This window comes from Mustela lutreola, chromosome 1 (assembly GCF_030435805.1).
Source record: "Mustela lutreola isolate mMusLut2 chromosome 1, mMusLut2.pri, whole genome shotgun sequence".
Classification (NCBI taxonomy): Eukaryota; Metazoa; Chordata; class Mammalia; order Carnivora; family Mustelidae; genus Mustela; species Mustela lutreola.
In genome coordinates, this window is record NC_081290.1 from 260,978,704 (window position 1) to 260,994,052 (window position 15,349).

The window sequence follows — 15,349 nt, forward strand, 5'->3', positions numbered from 1 at the left end:
GGGTGTGGACAACTCACAGCGTTCCATCTCCACCGTAATTTCTGCTGCATTTCAGCCTTGTTCTTCTCCGCTGTGGCTGCCTCCCATGAGATGCTCTCCAAGCCCCTTGCACTCAGCTGTGTGCCGATCTGATCTCCTGACCCGGTGTTCTTGCCATCTTCCCACTCTTGGTGAATGAAGCCTCTGTCTGCGGGTTCGTGCAAGCCAGAAACCAGAGTCATCCTAAGTGCTTTTGCTCCCTTTCAGCTGGCACATCTGATCGGCCCTTCAGTTCTGTCTCCTTAATATTTCCCGTCTCCTCCTTTCCTCCTACGGCCTTTACTCAGGCCCCTGTGGTCTTCCGGCTGGGATTTCTGTAGCCTCCTATCTGGTCTGTGTCCTCCCTTCCACCTCAGTCCACCCTCCACAGGTCTTTCTAGATCAGAAAACAAATTATATTTCCCTCCTTAGCCTAGGGCTGAAAATTGGATCCAGCTCACAGATAGGGTTCATTTGACTCATAGCATTAGCCTGCACCCTGTTTAAAAACAACTTTCTTTTTGGCTTTCCTTGCCTATATTAAAAATGAGAACCTTTCCCATTAACAACTCCAGATTTCCCGCTGATCTTTGAAAGCCGGATATCTTGGTCCTCTGGCTTCTGCGTTCCTCTAAGACAGCAGCTGGCTGGATGGAAAGACATCCCTACCTTCTCCAGTTGGTCCCAGACCCAACCTTTCCCCAGCGTGCTTTATTCACCGCGTCATCCACCTGGGTTTGGTTTGTGAGATGAAGTTGGGCCTCCTCTAGGTTTAAGGGCCCCACTGCAGTGCTTGTGTCTCGGGCCCATCAAGCTTCATTTCTGGCAGTGCCTCAAAGTCGGCATCCTGTTTCAACCTCTCTGCCTTGGCACATACCCTTCTTCTGGTTAAAACACACACAAGAGGCAATACCCTCTCCTGAGGATCTTCGCAACCAAGTCAGATGTGTCAGTTCCATCCTTAATCATTTGGGTCAGGAGCCCACAAACCCCTAGAGTATTCTTTTCTAAATTATTTTGTTGGCAATCCACAATAAGAACTACATTTTATATTTTGGCTTAGCACTTGCGTACACACACGCGTGCACACACTCATGTCCACAACTGAACAAAAGTGCTGGGATGTAATGCCATTACTGCCATTACTTCTCTTCCTCCCTTCCTCCTCTTCTTCCTTTTGCTTCTAAGCTGGTCATGACCCTCTACGTTGATTGCATGATCCAAGAATTGTGGTGCATCACAATCCATACTAAGGAAAACACTGCCCAAGGTGGGGGTGTGTCTATAAATCCTTAAGATCATGTGTTTAAATTTAGTGTTCCCCCTATCTGCATTTTTCTGGGAGAGAGGAACTTCATTGGCCCTCCACTTTCCAAAGACCCTGATGGAAACAGATTTCGTAACCACTGATTCAGATAATTTATTTTCGGTGGGATTTGATGTTGCCAGCTTGGTGCACCCAAGCACAGAAATTAGCGATAATTATTTTGAACGTGGGCCCTTTGTGTCAGCTCTCTGACATGTCCTGTATTGTTTGTTGTTAAATGAAGTTAATACTCGCAGACTCATAGGGAGGGTGAAATGGATCCCTTAAATCTCTTGTCCATGCGGGAGGGAAAAACCGGGTGAGGCGTCATAAAAAGGATTTACTGGGTGAAGGAGGTTTAATAAAACCTTCATTTGAAGTCAAATACAATAACAACTGAGAAAAAAAATGTTTTTGGCGTATACCAGGTAATTTATTCAGCAACTGTCCTTGGTCATAGGGATGAAGAAAATAGTGGGGAACAGAATAAATATCCTTACCCTCATGGGTCTTTCAATCCAGAAAAGAAAAACGAGAAATAGAAATAGAGCATCAGTAAGGCATTCATGTAAATAGAATCAATATCATAAATGTATTGATGCCTAAATATATAATAGAAAAACTTAGGTTAGGCTTCTGGAAGGGGCTGTGAGGGAGTCACTGAAAAGACTTTACAGGGTGACCAAGATTATTTGGAGCTCAAAATGATTTTAAAACATGGTTTTGAGTCATCTTAGACTATTCAAATATAACTACCAAGCAAATTAACAACAGCAACAAAATTTGAGGTTAAATATCCTCTGGTAATATCTTTTCTAGAATTTCCCTATATGTTTTGTTTTCAGAAGAACTGAAACCTGCACCAGGAATAGTATCTTATCCGTGTGGGAGGTAACATTAGCCCCGTTTTCAGAGAAGGGAGGCTCTGTATCTATAGGCTTAGGGACCTGGTCTGCTACAGGGAAGGTTCATGACTTCTCCAAGCAGGGCTGTTTATTATTAGCTCTGTGTACCATTCCTTTGAGTGATTCCAGCAGTTGGAGCGAGACTAACTCATTTCTACAAGAGTCAAAGAACAAAAGATGACCATTGTGATGTGCCTCTTTTTAATTGTTTGTTTTTTGGTTTTACTAACAAAATACAATTTTATTTTAATTTGTGTGTGTGTGTGACTGTAACAAAACCATGTCATCCCCCCCCTCCCCACCAAAACTGGCACACAGAGAAGAAGGAAAAATAGAATCCAGAATCCCACAGCCCCAACCCACCCGCTGTTCGCGTTTCTGTTCGTAACCGAGTGTTGCTTTAATGTGCTTGGCTCGCTTTCAAAAGGGCCGGGAGGGGAGGGGGCTCCTGCCGGCTTCCATGTATGCCTCACACGTGCACGGGCCATATGGCCACACGAGTGTGCATGTGCAGAGGAGGGCTGGCTGCCGGGACCCCTAGGTTTTCCATTTGGTGTCTCTGTTTTCAAATGATCTTTGGTCCAAGTCGTATGACCTGGTATGTCTCACAGACAGGTGGATGTGGATAGTAGGGGGGAGCCGAGCACACACTTATCTTTGCTAACCTTATGGTCTAATCCAGCAGAGCTCTCGACTGCCTTAGGAAAGCTCCTGAGAGCCCTGAAATTCTGGGAGGCCTAACATTTGCTGTCTGCTCTGTACTTTTTCTCTCTTCAGGCCCCCTGACCCCACGTCGCACTGGAGAGATTACCTCCCGGGGCATCATCATCACGAATCCAACTGAAAAGGATCAGGGCACCTTCCAGGAAGCTGCTGCTTCTTTGGATTCTTCTTGTTCTTGTCCACCCCGCCCCCCGCCCCCCCAGAACTCTTTGGTTAAGCTTCGCTTTCATATACCCAGATGCCAGATGAGGTCTTCTTGCTCCTTAAACTCATCTTTTAGATTGGCTTGAGCCCTGCTGTTGCCCACAGGTGGAAGGATGAGGCTCTAAGATGCCCGCCAGTCTCCAGGGGCTTATGTTCTTTAATATATTAAAATATATATAATATATATATCATATATATAATATATTTATATATTTATTTGACAGAGAGAGAGAGATCATAAGCAGGTAGAGAGGCAGGCAGAGAGAGAGGAGGAAGCAGGCTCCCTGCTGAATTGGGACTCAATCCTAGGACCCTGGGATCATGACTGAGCTAAAGGTAGAGGCTTAACCCACTGAGCCACCCAGGCGCCCCAAGAACATTTTTACGTTACATCCCCAGAACTTATTTATCTTATAACTGGACGCTTGTACCTTTTGATCACCTTCATTCATTTTACTCATCCCTCGCTCTGACTCTGGGACTGCCAATCAGTTCTCTGTTTCTATGAGTTTGGTTTTTTAGATTCCACATATAAGTGAGATTATATAGTTCTCTTTGTCTCACTTATTTTACTTAGCATAATGTCCTCGAGGTTTAAACATGTTGTCACAGATGGCCAGAGTTACTTCTTTTTATGGCTGCATAATATTTCATTATATATATATGTGTATGTGTATGCGTGTGTGATATGCTAAAAATATCATATGATATACATACATATCACATTTTCTTTATCCCCTTATCCGTTGATGGACTCTTAGATTGTTTCCATGTCTTGGCTGTTGTAAATAATGCTGCAGTGAATGTGGAAGTGCAAATCTCTCTTTGGCATAGTGTGTTTGTTCCCGTTTGATAAATACCCAGAAGTGAAATTGCTAGATCATATGGTTGTTCTATTTTTAAATTTTTGAGGCATCTCTAGACTACTTCCCATAGTGGCGGCACCAATTTACATTCCCATCAACAATGCACAAGGATTCCCTTTTCTCCACATTCTCATTAGTACTGGTCTCTGGTTGTTTTGACTGTAGCCTTTCTAACCGGTGTGAGGCACCGTCTCATTGGGGATTTGGTTTCTGTTTCCCCGATGATAGTGATGGTGACTGCTTTTGCACGCACCTGTTGGCCATTTGTATGTCCTCTTCGGAAAAACGTTCAGTTCCTCTGCCCATTTTTAATTGGATTGTTTGGGGTTTTTTTTTTGCTACTGAATTGTATAAGTTCTTATTAACCCCTTATCAGGCATATGATTTGCAACTATTTTCTCCCATTGCCTTTTCATTTTATTACCGGTTTCCTTTGCTCGGAAGAACCTTTTTAGTTTGATGCAGCTCCACAAGTTTGTTTTTGCTTTGTTGCCTTTGGTAAGAAGATTTTAATGAGGGTTGGGGAGTCCAAAGGATGTGCACAGCAAAGCAGACAAATGGCTTTAAAATCTCATGCTGTGTCCCTGTTCTAACAGGTTCTCTGGCCAACTCTGAAAACCCTCAGCCTTCTGCTCCTGTCTTTCCATCTTCTCTCTCCCCTTTCATCCCTACCCCCCACCCCCACACTCCTCAACAGTTTTCACTGAGAGCTGTTGAGGTTTTTTTGGTCACTTCCTACTCTCCATGATTCTGCATGTGAAGTCTCACCTTCAAAGCCCAGGGAGCTCAGCAAGTTCCCCTCTCCTAAATGAGATAATTCCCTTCTTAAGAACTGTGAAGATAGGGACGCCTGGGTGGCTCAGTTGGTTGGGCAGCTGCCTTCGGCTCAGGTCATGATCCCGGCGTCCTGGGATCGAGTCCCATATCGGGCTCCTTGCTCCGCAGGGAGCCTGCGTCTCCGTCTGACTCTGCCTTCCACTCTGTCTGCCTGTGCTCGCTCTCACTCGCTCTCTCTGGCAAATAAGTAGAATCTTTAAAAAAAAAAAAAAAAAAAAAAAAAAAAGAACTGTGAAGATAATAGAAAGTTCATCCTCTTAGTCAGTTATCTACCTTCTAGAGAAAAAGAAGGTGCAGTAAATTAGACTATTCTGAAATGAGGAATAGATATTTGTTGTACACAAAGAATAAAGAACGGAAAGTACCTTTTGTCACACGTTTTCTTTTCTTTTCTTTTTTTTTAAGATTTTATTTATTTATTTGACAGACAGAGATTACAAGTAAGCAGAGAGGGACGCAGAGAGAGAGAGAGAGAGAGAGAGAGAGAGGAAGAAGCAGGCTCCCTGCTGAGCAGAGAGCCCAATGCAGGGCTTGATCCCAGGACCCTGGGATCATGACCTGAGCCAAAGGCAGAGGCTTTAACCCACTGAGCCGCCCAGGCGCCCCTTGCCACACCTTTTCTAAAATGCCCTGGAACTAATAGGTTCTGGAACTAAGGGGGAAATTCTTTTAACCAATAACTGGTGTGGGGGGTGGGCAATAGGAAGTAGAGAACTAAATTCCCAGCTGGAAGTGAAATGCAGGGGACTTTGCCACTTAACAACTATATGACCTTGGCTTTGGACCATTCACTTTGGGGCCAGTTTTTCATATATATATGTGTGTGTGTGTGTGTGTGTGTGTAAATTTTAGAACTTCCTAAACACAGGTCCTTTGTGCCATGTTTTGTGCATCTCTGTATCCTGGCTCTCCATGGCCAAGATGATACAGATTTTCCTCTGTTAAACAGTTGGTTACCTTACCTCTGACATTGTCCTTAAGATTAGGTGTCCTGCCCTTAAACTGGACTCTGCAAAAGGCCAAACATTGCTTGCATGGAAAACTTTTTCTCCTGTAAAAAAAAAAACCGTAATGGTCAGAGTTTAGATGCTGGGGAGTTGTGTGGGCGGGGGGGTGGGGGCAGGTGTCATAACGCCTGTGTTTGTTTGTTTCTTTTTTGGAGGGTTTTGGAAGAGTCTCAAAACTATGCCTCCAACGCTGAAACCAAATCATGTCAACACTGACACTTATGAAACCTGAGACTCTTTAAGATCCTGGTATACTAACATATTGGCTTAATGGCTTCACCGAATTCTTTATCAGATTCAGAAAGGTGTTGGTTGGTAATTTATTGTTCTCCAAAAGGCTTTTTGTAGGAAAGTAAAATAGAAGATATTTACCACCCTGCAGTTTCCCACTGAGAGCTCTTTTTTTCTTGCTGGTTTTCCTGGTGATTAAAGGAAGCAGCAGGGGCACCTGGGTGGCTCAGTGGGTTAAAGCCTCTGCTTTCAGCTCTAGTCATGATCCCGGGGTCCTGGGATCGAGCTCCATATCGGGCTCTTTGCTCAGCGGGGAGCCTGCTTCCTCCTCTCTCTCTGCCTGCCTCTCTGCCTACTTGTGATCTCTGTCTGTCAAATAAATAATAAACAGAATCTTTAAAAAAAAAAAAAAAAGGAGGCAGCATTTCTTCCAAGATATTTCCTTCCTTCTTTGTGCTTCACAGACATTTATGCTAATCCACTAATTTCATTAAGGGTGGGCTCCAATGTCACACACTTTGGATGGTGACTTTTCCCAGAACCAAGTAAGAAGGTGAAAGAAAATCAATAAAGATCAGTTGCTAAATCAAGGTCATTCTGCTTGCTTTTTCCTTTCTGTTCCCATCCCTCATTTATTCTCTTTCTTTGGAAAACACCCCTTTTGAATGACTTCACTTGATCATTATCATAATCCTCTTTCTCAGTTTAAAGCGAAAACCCCATAGCTTGTTTTTCTAATGGATTCTCGCCTTTTTTTCTTTCTTTCTTTCTCTCTCTTTCCAGTTCTTTTATTTCCATGATGGTTTTCTGTAAGTCCTCGGGGCATTTTGGGGTGAAATTTGGAAGGAAAGCTCAATACAGTATAGAGTTACCTTTCACCCATCTCAGAGTAGGGAAAAAAAAAAACCCTTGAAACAGCCAGGAACAAACCCAAGGGAGTCCGCTGGCAAGGGGTCACAAAGGCCATTTTGTCTTTTCTCATTCTCCTCTTTCTATTATCGCTGCCTTTCTGTCTTTTTTTTCTCTTTGTAGCCGTCTGCTGTGCCCTTTTTTGCAGAACTGTAGAGGTTAGGTGTGTAGCATGGACCATGGGAATCATGAAGACCAACCCCCTCATTTTTTTTGGAAAAGGAAGCTAAGGCTTGGAGAAGTTGGCATTAAAGGAAGCAGTGCACTGTAGTGGAGAGATTATCCCAAGGTTTGGAATGGCAAAGGGGTGGGCTCCCATGCTTGCTCAGCCACTCACTAGCTGGGTGCTCTTGGGCAAATCTCTTAACGGCATGGCTGGTGTATACGGCATACATAAATGGGCACAGTAATATGCCTTGTGGAGTTACGAGGGTTATGTGAGATGGTGAATTTCCTGTTCCTAGGAAATGACTCCAGAATACAGCAACTATTATGACAAGCTAGTGAGAGGAAGTACCTGGAGTAGGTCTTGTTACAGGTTTCTTTTTTTTTTGAAGATTTTATTTATTTATTTGACAGAGAGAAATCACAAGTAGACGGAGAGGCAGGCAGAGAGAGAGAGAGGGAAGCAGGCTCCCTGCTGAGCAGAGAGCCCGATGCGGGACTCAATCCCAGGACCCTGAGATCATGACCTGAGCCGAAGGCAGTGGCTTAACCCACTGAGCCACCCAGGCGCCCCTTGTTATAGGTTTCTTACTCTAATGGACGATGTTAACAGTCTAGGTTCTGAAACACCTGCCTAATCCATCTGGTGTTCTGCTTTCCAAAATTTTCAGTCTTCATGGCTCATGACCTCATCTTACCCCTTGATATTAATACTGCATTTTAAATTCTACCAGGTCCCCTGCAGACCCATGCATGGAACATGGATGGGCATAGGAGATGGGTAGAAGCATTGACTTTGTCCTCAGAGTAGATACAGGATCTGGGTCCATGGAGAAGGAAGAAGGGAGATCCAAGAAGGATTTGCAAATGTGTTTGGGATAATAGTGAATTGTCTCGAAGGCCAGGAAGAATACCATTTCAAGAAGGCAGAACTAGCCCCCTCTGGGAAAGGCTGCAAAGATATGGAATTAAGAGAAATGAGGGAAAGTGAATGGATTTGGCTACCCAAGTTTCCTTCTTGAGCTCTGCAAGGGCTGCTTTGGCGGAGTGGAGAGGACATGAGGTGGGTTGTGAAGAGTTCTGGAAGGAGGGAGAGGTGGGAAGTGTGGTCTGTGAGTGTAAACCAAGCATCTCCACCTGCTGGTCCCCAAGTTCTTCAGCCCAAGTTGTTAGAGGCAAAGTGAGAAATGCAGAGTTAATGTAGCATGTTTTTCATAAGTTTAATTTTATTTATTTTTAGTAGTTATCCTGTAATTTGAGATTATACTCTCACTTTTTCGACTTCAAAATGCCTTTTCTCTTATGAGATGATGGTACTTCTCAACCCTAGCTGCACATCAGAGCCACCTGGGGAGCTCATCAAGACAACGGAGTCCTGGCTGCATCTCAGGTAACTGAATCAGAATTTTGGGACAGACCAGGCAGAGGTGATCCTGGGGTACGGCCAGGAATGGGACCCTCTCTGCCAGTGCATAGTAGGAATTCCATGGTGGTGGTTTCGTTTTAATGTTTAAATGCCCTTGTTTGGCAAAATTAGAAACTGGAAATACTTGGTTCACTTTGCCCAACTTTGTTTGTTCTGTTTTCATTCTTACTTCATTTTTCGTTTTGACGATTTCTAAAATTCCAATGGCAGGGACCCAAGTGCTGGTAACGTTATACACGACAAGGGAGAGTGTGTGATCGATTTCTTTTTAAGGACTTAGCTCCCCCAGTGCTTCTGCCTGGCAGTCAGTGTATTTGCATTTTCAGGAACTGTGCATTTGTAGGAAGGAAAACTCACTTGTGTTCTCCAGCACAGACTGCCTATCACTGAGGATTACTGAGAGATCAAGTCAGACACTCACATGTGATGGAGGTCAAGCACGTAGGCCATCCTGCCTTTGAGCCTTCTCTTGCCTCTTTGGTGGGGAAGAGGGTTCTTGTGGTTCAGCTGTGCCTTCTACTCTAGCTACACACAGGATGTCTTGTCCTTTCTGACCTTGAGGGTGAAACATCTTTTTACTCACAGCTGCAGGTCTGAAATGCAGCACCCCGTAAATGAAGCATGAGCATTTCTGCTTTGTGGTGCTTCTAGTTATTTTAATGTTTAAAGGTCAGAGCAGGAAACGTTTTAAATGCAAAGCATTTAATTTCCATTAGAGTTAAAGCTTTCTAAGCCTGTGTTATAGCCAATAAAAATGATGATGTTTAAGTCAGCTAGTGTTCTATTTCTTTCATGAATATTTTACATGAACTACACAGGAAGAAAAGTCTATATGTTTACCCAACATTACGTCCAATGAGTACTGGAAACTTGTCGTCTTGGGTTATTATATGAGTAACTCCTATTATATATATCCAAATGGTAAAAAGAATCATGTGTATTGTTCCTGGGGCTTGTTTTGCAGACTAAGTATATTGGCTAAATCCTGTTAATATGAGCATTCCCTGAATTACTAATACCCTTACAAACTTGCTATAAATAAGACTGTGTGGGCTGCACAGTTCTTGGAAAAGTGGCTGGGCTCTATACTGGGGCAAGAAGTGGTGTTTCTGAGTACTGCCTTAGTCTAGTATTAGTACTAAAGTATAGAGTGTTGTATAGTCATGAGTGTCTTTAAGAGGTTTGGTGGCAAAGAAACCAGTTTTACTTTGTTTACTCTAGAGTTTCCTCAATTTATTTGAACATGGAATCCTTGTATCATGAATGCCTATTAACATCCCACCGAGTGAGAGATCTATGCAATATGACTTTTGTTGGATGTGGATTTAGAATAATGAATTCTGGGAGAAGATGTTTTCCCTTAACAATGCTCGTTTAGGATTGTTATATACTATCACTTAGCAAAATATGTACATATACTTGACCCTCAAACAATGCGGGGCTGGGGGAGGGGTAAGTAGGGGTTAAGGATATTGATCCCCGTGCATTTAAAAATCCATATATAATTTCTGACTCCCCCCAAACTTAACTACTCATAACCTAGTGTTGACCGGAAGCCTTACCAATGACATAAATAGTTGATTAGCATGTATTTTACATGTTATTATATTTTGTATTCTTAGAATAAAATAAGCTAGAGAAAAGAAAATGTAAAGAAAATCACAAGGAAAATACTGTTACAGTCTTGTACTGTAACAATTGCGTGCCTGGGTGAACCAGAGCAGTTCAAGCCCCTGTTGTTCAAGGGTCAACTGTATCTCAACTTGTGATGACTTTGGTCTTTTTATATTACACTTCAATCTGTGTAATTAATTAATTATCTTTACTTATTTATTGGATGAGGATTTTTTTGGGGGGGGAATGAGGATATTTTAACTTTGTTAACACTGTTTCAGGCACCAGAGAAGCAATGAAAAGAACAATCGTAGTGAAGAATTTAACGTCTTTATAGGTCTGCGTCAGCTGGTGTGGGCTTCATGCCCACTGACGTCCAGAAGCTGCTTTCAGCTTTGCAGAGAGCTGTCCTTTCGGACTGTCTTGTTGGAGAGGGTGAGAATACTGAGATGTGTTTGGTGCCTCTACTTGAGGTGTTCCCATCTACAAAAAAAAAAAAAAAAAAAATCAGAACAGGGTCTGACAAAAGAATGGTGTGTGATGACACGTCAGAATTTCAGTCTCCAAGATCTGGTTGTTTATGGATACAGAAGATCTGAAACTCCCTGGAAATCCTGAACTAGCCTCTGACAAAACATTTGTGACACTGTAATTTCTTCATTCAGCAAGTCTAGGAACTAGTATTTTTATTAACTGCCACGCTCAATTAGTACACAAGCCTAGAAGCCTCTTGACATTGTAATTGATAGTTTTGAAGATCATCGTTATAAATGAGTTTCTGCAACACACCCTTACGTGCCTTCAGAATCACACAAAAATTAAGGGAAGTGCAGTGTAGATTTAGCATGAAGTGTGTTCCAGGGTAAGGTAATTTATGAAATGAATAACCCATGGATGACTACATAGTCTGGCAAGAAAGCTTTCAATTACTTGTGATAAACAACACAAAATTTAGCTTCTTCATCATTTTCAAGGTGTACAGTTCAGTAGTGTCAAATATATTCATACTATTATGAAACAGATCTCCAGAACTTTTTTGACTTGCAAATCTGCGACTCAGTACCCTTGAAACAATAGCTTCCATTTCCCCCTCCTGCCAGACCCTGGTAAGCATTATTCTACTTTCTGTCTCTATGAATCTGACTGCAGCTACCTCACGTAAGTGGACCCCGGCAGCACTTGTCTTTTTGTGACTGGCTTATTTCACTTAGCAGTGTCCTCAAGGTTCACCCATGGTGTAGCGTGTGTCAGGATTTTCTTCCTTTTAAAGGCCGAATAATATTCCGTTGCATGTATAGAACACATTTTCTTTATCCGTTCATCAGTCAGTGGACATTTGGGTTGCTTCTAACTCTTGGTTGTTGTGAATATTGTAAAGAACTTTAAAAAAAAATGATGTATAGTTTCTATCATAGGCCAGTAATATAGTTCACTTAACAACCCTCCTCTGATGGATTTATAGGTGACTTATGGTTTCCCCTACCATAAACATCTGATGAAGTGTTTCACATGAATCATTGATTATGTCTCTGGTTATTTGCTTAGAGTAAATTCCTGGCATGGAGTTACTGGATCAAAAGGGGTGTGCATTTTTATGGCGTTTAGCACATGCTATCAAATTATCTTCCATAAGTGCATGAAGAGTGTAGGAGGGAACTGATTGCTCCGTACCCTCGCCAATATTGGGTATTGTCATTAAGAAGCAAAACAGCAGAAGACCTTTGCCAGCTTGCTGATTAGAAATGGTATCATATTCATATTGTTGTTTTAATGTACATTTTTTTGATTAGCAGCAGAGAGACTGAAGTTTGTTTTTTCATGTGTTGATTAGCTGTTTGTGTGTGTCTTTAAGATTCTATTCACATTCTGCACTCATTTTTCTATTAAGCTACTGGATATTATTTCCTATTGACTTGAAGACCTCTTTAGAGTCATAGTATTAAATTTTTATCGTATGTTGCAGTTATTTTCCCCCAACTTATCATTTTCCTTTTAATTTTTATGGTGTTTTTCGACATCTGACATTTAATATAGCTAGATCAATGAATCTTTTCCTTTCTGGTCTCTTTCCTTGGTGCATTATTGATAAGACTGGTGAAATATTAGGCAAGGCAAATGTACTTTTCCCTGCTTCCTGCTTCAGAAAGACAAAGCTGTAGCCATGTTAGGTTAGTGTAGGGCATTATACATTTCATAATCAATCACTTATTCATTCGGAAATACTTACTGAGTGCCCATTGTATTCTAGGCACCTGTGTTAGATGCTGGGTTACACAACACGCATCTGGGTTGCATGGTATGGTGCCGATACATTATGGATTTTGAGACAGTTCCAATTTCAAATATGACCTGTTCTGGATTTGACTTTTGAATGTATGGATGTATTATCCTTAGGTAACAGGCTCATTTGGGATCCTTCTTTGCCTGCCTACATCTGGACCCTGAAAGCAAGTACATCAACTAGGCTGCAGCTGGAAGGGGACCCAGGTCTTGCTGCAGGGCAAGGCAAACATTGCTCCTTCTTGTTCTAAAAGGGAGCAGTCTTTGTTTGGGGGACCCAGTGGGACAACCAAGTCCCTGGGGTTGTTCCCTGGCTCTCGCTGCTCCACTGGCTCATTCATTTCCTTTCTAAGTTACACAGAAGTCAGAGCCTAAGATGGGACCCTCATATCCACGGGCATCTGTCTTTACTTTATTGCCAGGGGAGAGGGCCAAAAGGAAGCAGCTATAAATGCTGATGCTTTCCAACCATTAAAAAGACCTTCTTCAAGCAGCCCCAGATACCATGGTTGAGGAACTGTCCTGTGGTAGGGTGACTACCCGTGAATTAGGAGCCCCGAAGCCCCTCCATGTGAGAGGTCTCCCTGCTTCTCGGGCTGCAGGACTTCTTGGGATGACACTGGTGGAAAATCATGAGGGTCCCAGGTGGCAGTATTATGCCTTCATTGCACTTGGTTTTAGCACTTGAGCAGGTCCAGGAAATGAATTTTTAAAAATCACACTGTTGTACCACTGTTGGTCAGCTTCCCATTCCTGAAGCGCTCTCCTTTGGGATTCTATATATTTTGTACATTTTTCCCTTAGTAAATTCCTGTAATTCAAAACAAATAATGGTGTTTATTTATTAATAGTGACTTTCTGGAGAAGGAAGTTGAGGCAGATGGACTGTTACCAGCCCATGCATATATGGCTGGGGAGGGCAGGGGGATTTTCAGCATGTTTTGGTTTTATCTGCAGCTGGATGCCAGCTGTATTATGAGACAATATAAATTCAGGGCCTTTTTATTCAGAAAGCCCATTCATTTGATCATCCTAGACACCCTGTAATTCTATCGGGTGACATTAGAGGGGTCACGGACTCAGAGCCAGAACACCCTCTACCTGCTTTCCTATAGAACTTTCGTGTTTCGATGGAGACGTTCTCCATCTGCTCTGTCCATGTGGTAGCCACTAGCCACCTGTGGCCACTGAACATTTGCAGTGTGGCTAGGAACTGAGTTGGACATTCTGATTAATTTTGATTAATTTAAATAGCCACATGTGGCTCATGGTTAGTGTATTAGACAACACAGATTTCTGAAGGACAGCATTCATGGTTTTGTTTTTTTTTTTCTTTTACTGGAATTCACTGTGAGAAGCACATTCTATATTGTTCTACAGCACAGACACCCGCCTCTCGTCAGAATTCCCCAAACAGTATTTAGCCTGACTACAAGCCGTGCATGCTGGTAACTTCTATTTTGTTCTGTTCCATTTCATTTTTTTAAAAGGCGGGTGGTGACTTGATAAATTGATTTTCAGGACTCGCGGGTAGGTTTCAAGCCCCGGTTTAAGAACACTGCCATCTGTATGTTATCTGCCCTGCACCTGGAGCCCTTCCTTCTACCTTTTTTCTCTGGTCTCTGCATCTACCCTTGCAGGGTTTTTTCATTGGCTGTTCCCTCTGCCTGGTGTGCTTTTCCCTATGTCATCTCATGACTACATTTCTCACATCCTCAGATTTCTGCTCTAATGTTCAACCAAAGACTTCCTCCAGTAACCGCCGTACTGGAGTGCTCTGGGAGGCTCCCCACCCCTCTTATCCTTGGTTTGCTTTTTTCTGTAGTGATGCTCTTCTCCTGATATGGGTATCATTTGCTTATTGTCTGCCTCCTCAGCTAGAATGTCAGCCCCATGAAGGCAGGCAGGGACTGCTTTGTTGGCTGGTATGTCTCAGCATCCAAACTAGGCTTTTAATAAGTATTTATTGAATAACCGAATGGACATGGCCCCAGGAACTTGCTGAGATTTTTTTTGTTATGGCTTTATATGCCGAGAGGTGTGTGGGAGCTTTCATTCATTCCTTTGGAGATACTGTGTTCATCCCAGTGGCCTGGCTCATCCTCTGGGCACAGGGGATGGAAACGCTAGAGGAGAAGGGAGACACATCTCGGTCCTTTTGAAAATTTTAATTGGCGTCTGGGACTCTGCTGTGTATGGGTCCAGAAATGCAGAGCTGGAGGTTATCTGAAATAGGCACTAGACAATGAAAGGAGTTGGGTGGAGATTTTGCATTTCCTAAAAGTAAAAGCAGCCCTTCATACAGCCACTGAGTGGTGGGGTCAGCACTGCAGGGAGGTCTAGGAAAAGAAGCGGACAGAATTTGATAGGGAGCACTGGGCGGGTATCCCATCTTAGCCAATGTTACAGGCTATGTGAGTTAAGACTAGCCCTCAGCACCCAGCTTCCATTCCAGAAGCTCCCCATGCATCTCTTTATGTTTTTCTTCTGCATTTTCCTCTCGGCATTGAAATAAAAACGCCCACCTTAAAAAAAAAAAAAAGATTGTTGCTTCAGGGTTGAGGGATGAGCTTTATGAGAACAGAGTAATGGGCGCGGCGGATAGCTATCTAATTATAATCATACCTTGAAATTTTTATTAGCCAGTCTTTCTGCTTGATGGCTTCTGCTTCCACTACGGATATGTTGGTGGTTCTTGGATCCATTCTGAAGGCACAAAGTGTTTCTATTCTTGGTGTATTTTCCCTCATCTTTCCTTAGAGCCAGATTTATTATTCCTTATGCTTCTCCCCTGTCCTTCATTAGAGAGTCATCAGGATGGTGCTATTTTTTTCTCCTTTGTGGAGTGTACATAGTAA

General features: G+C 42.7%; 1 protein-coding gene across 9 annotated transcripts in view; it reads left to right on the forward strand.

Moving 5' to 3' along the window:
• KIAA1549L (KIAA1549 like) overlaps nucleotides 1–15,349 on the forward strand; it is a 261,414-nt gene that overhangs the window by 24,577 nt on the left and 221,488 nt on the right. The window lies entirely within an intron of this gene.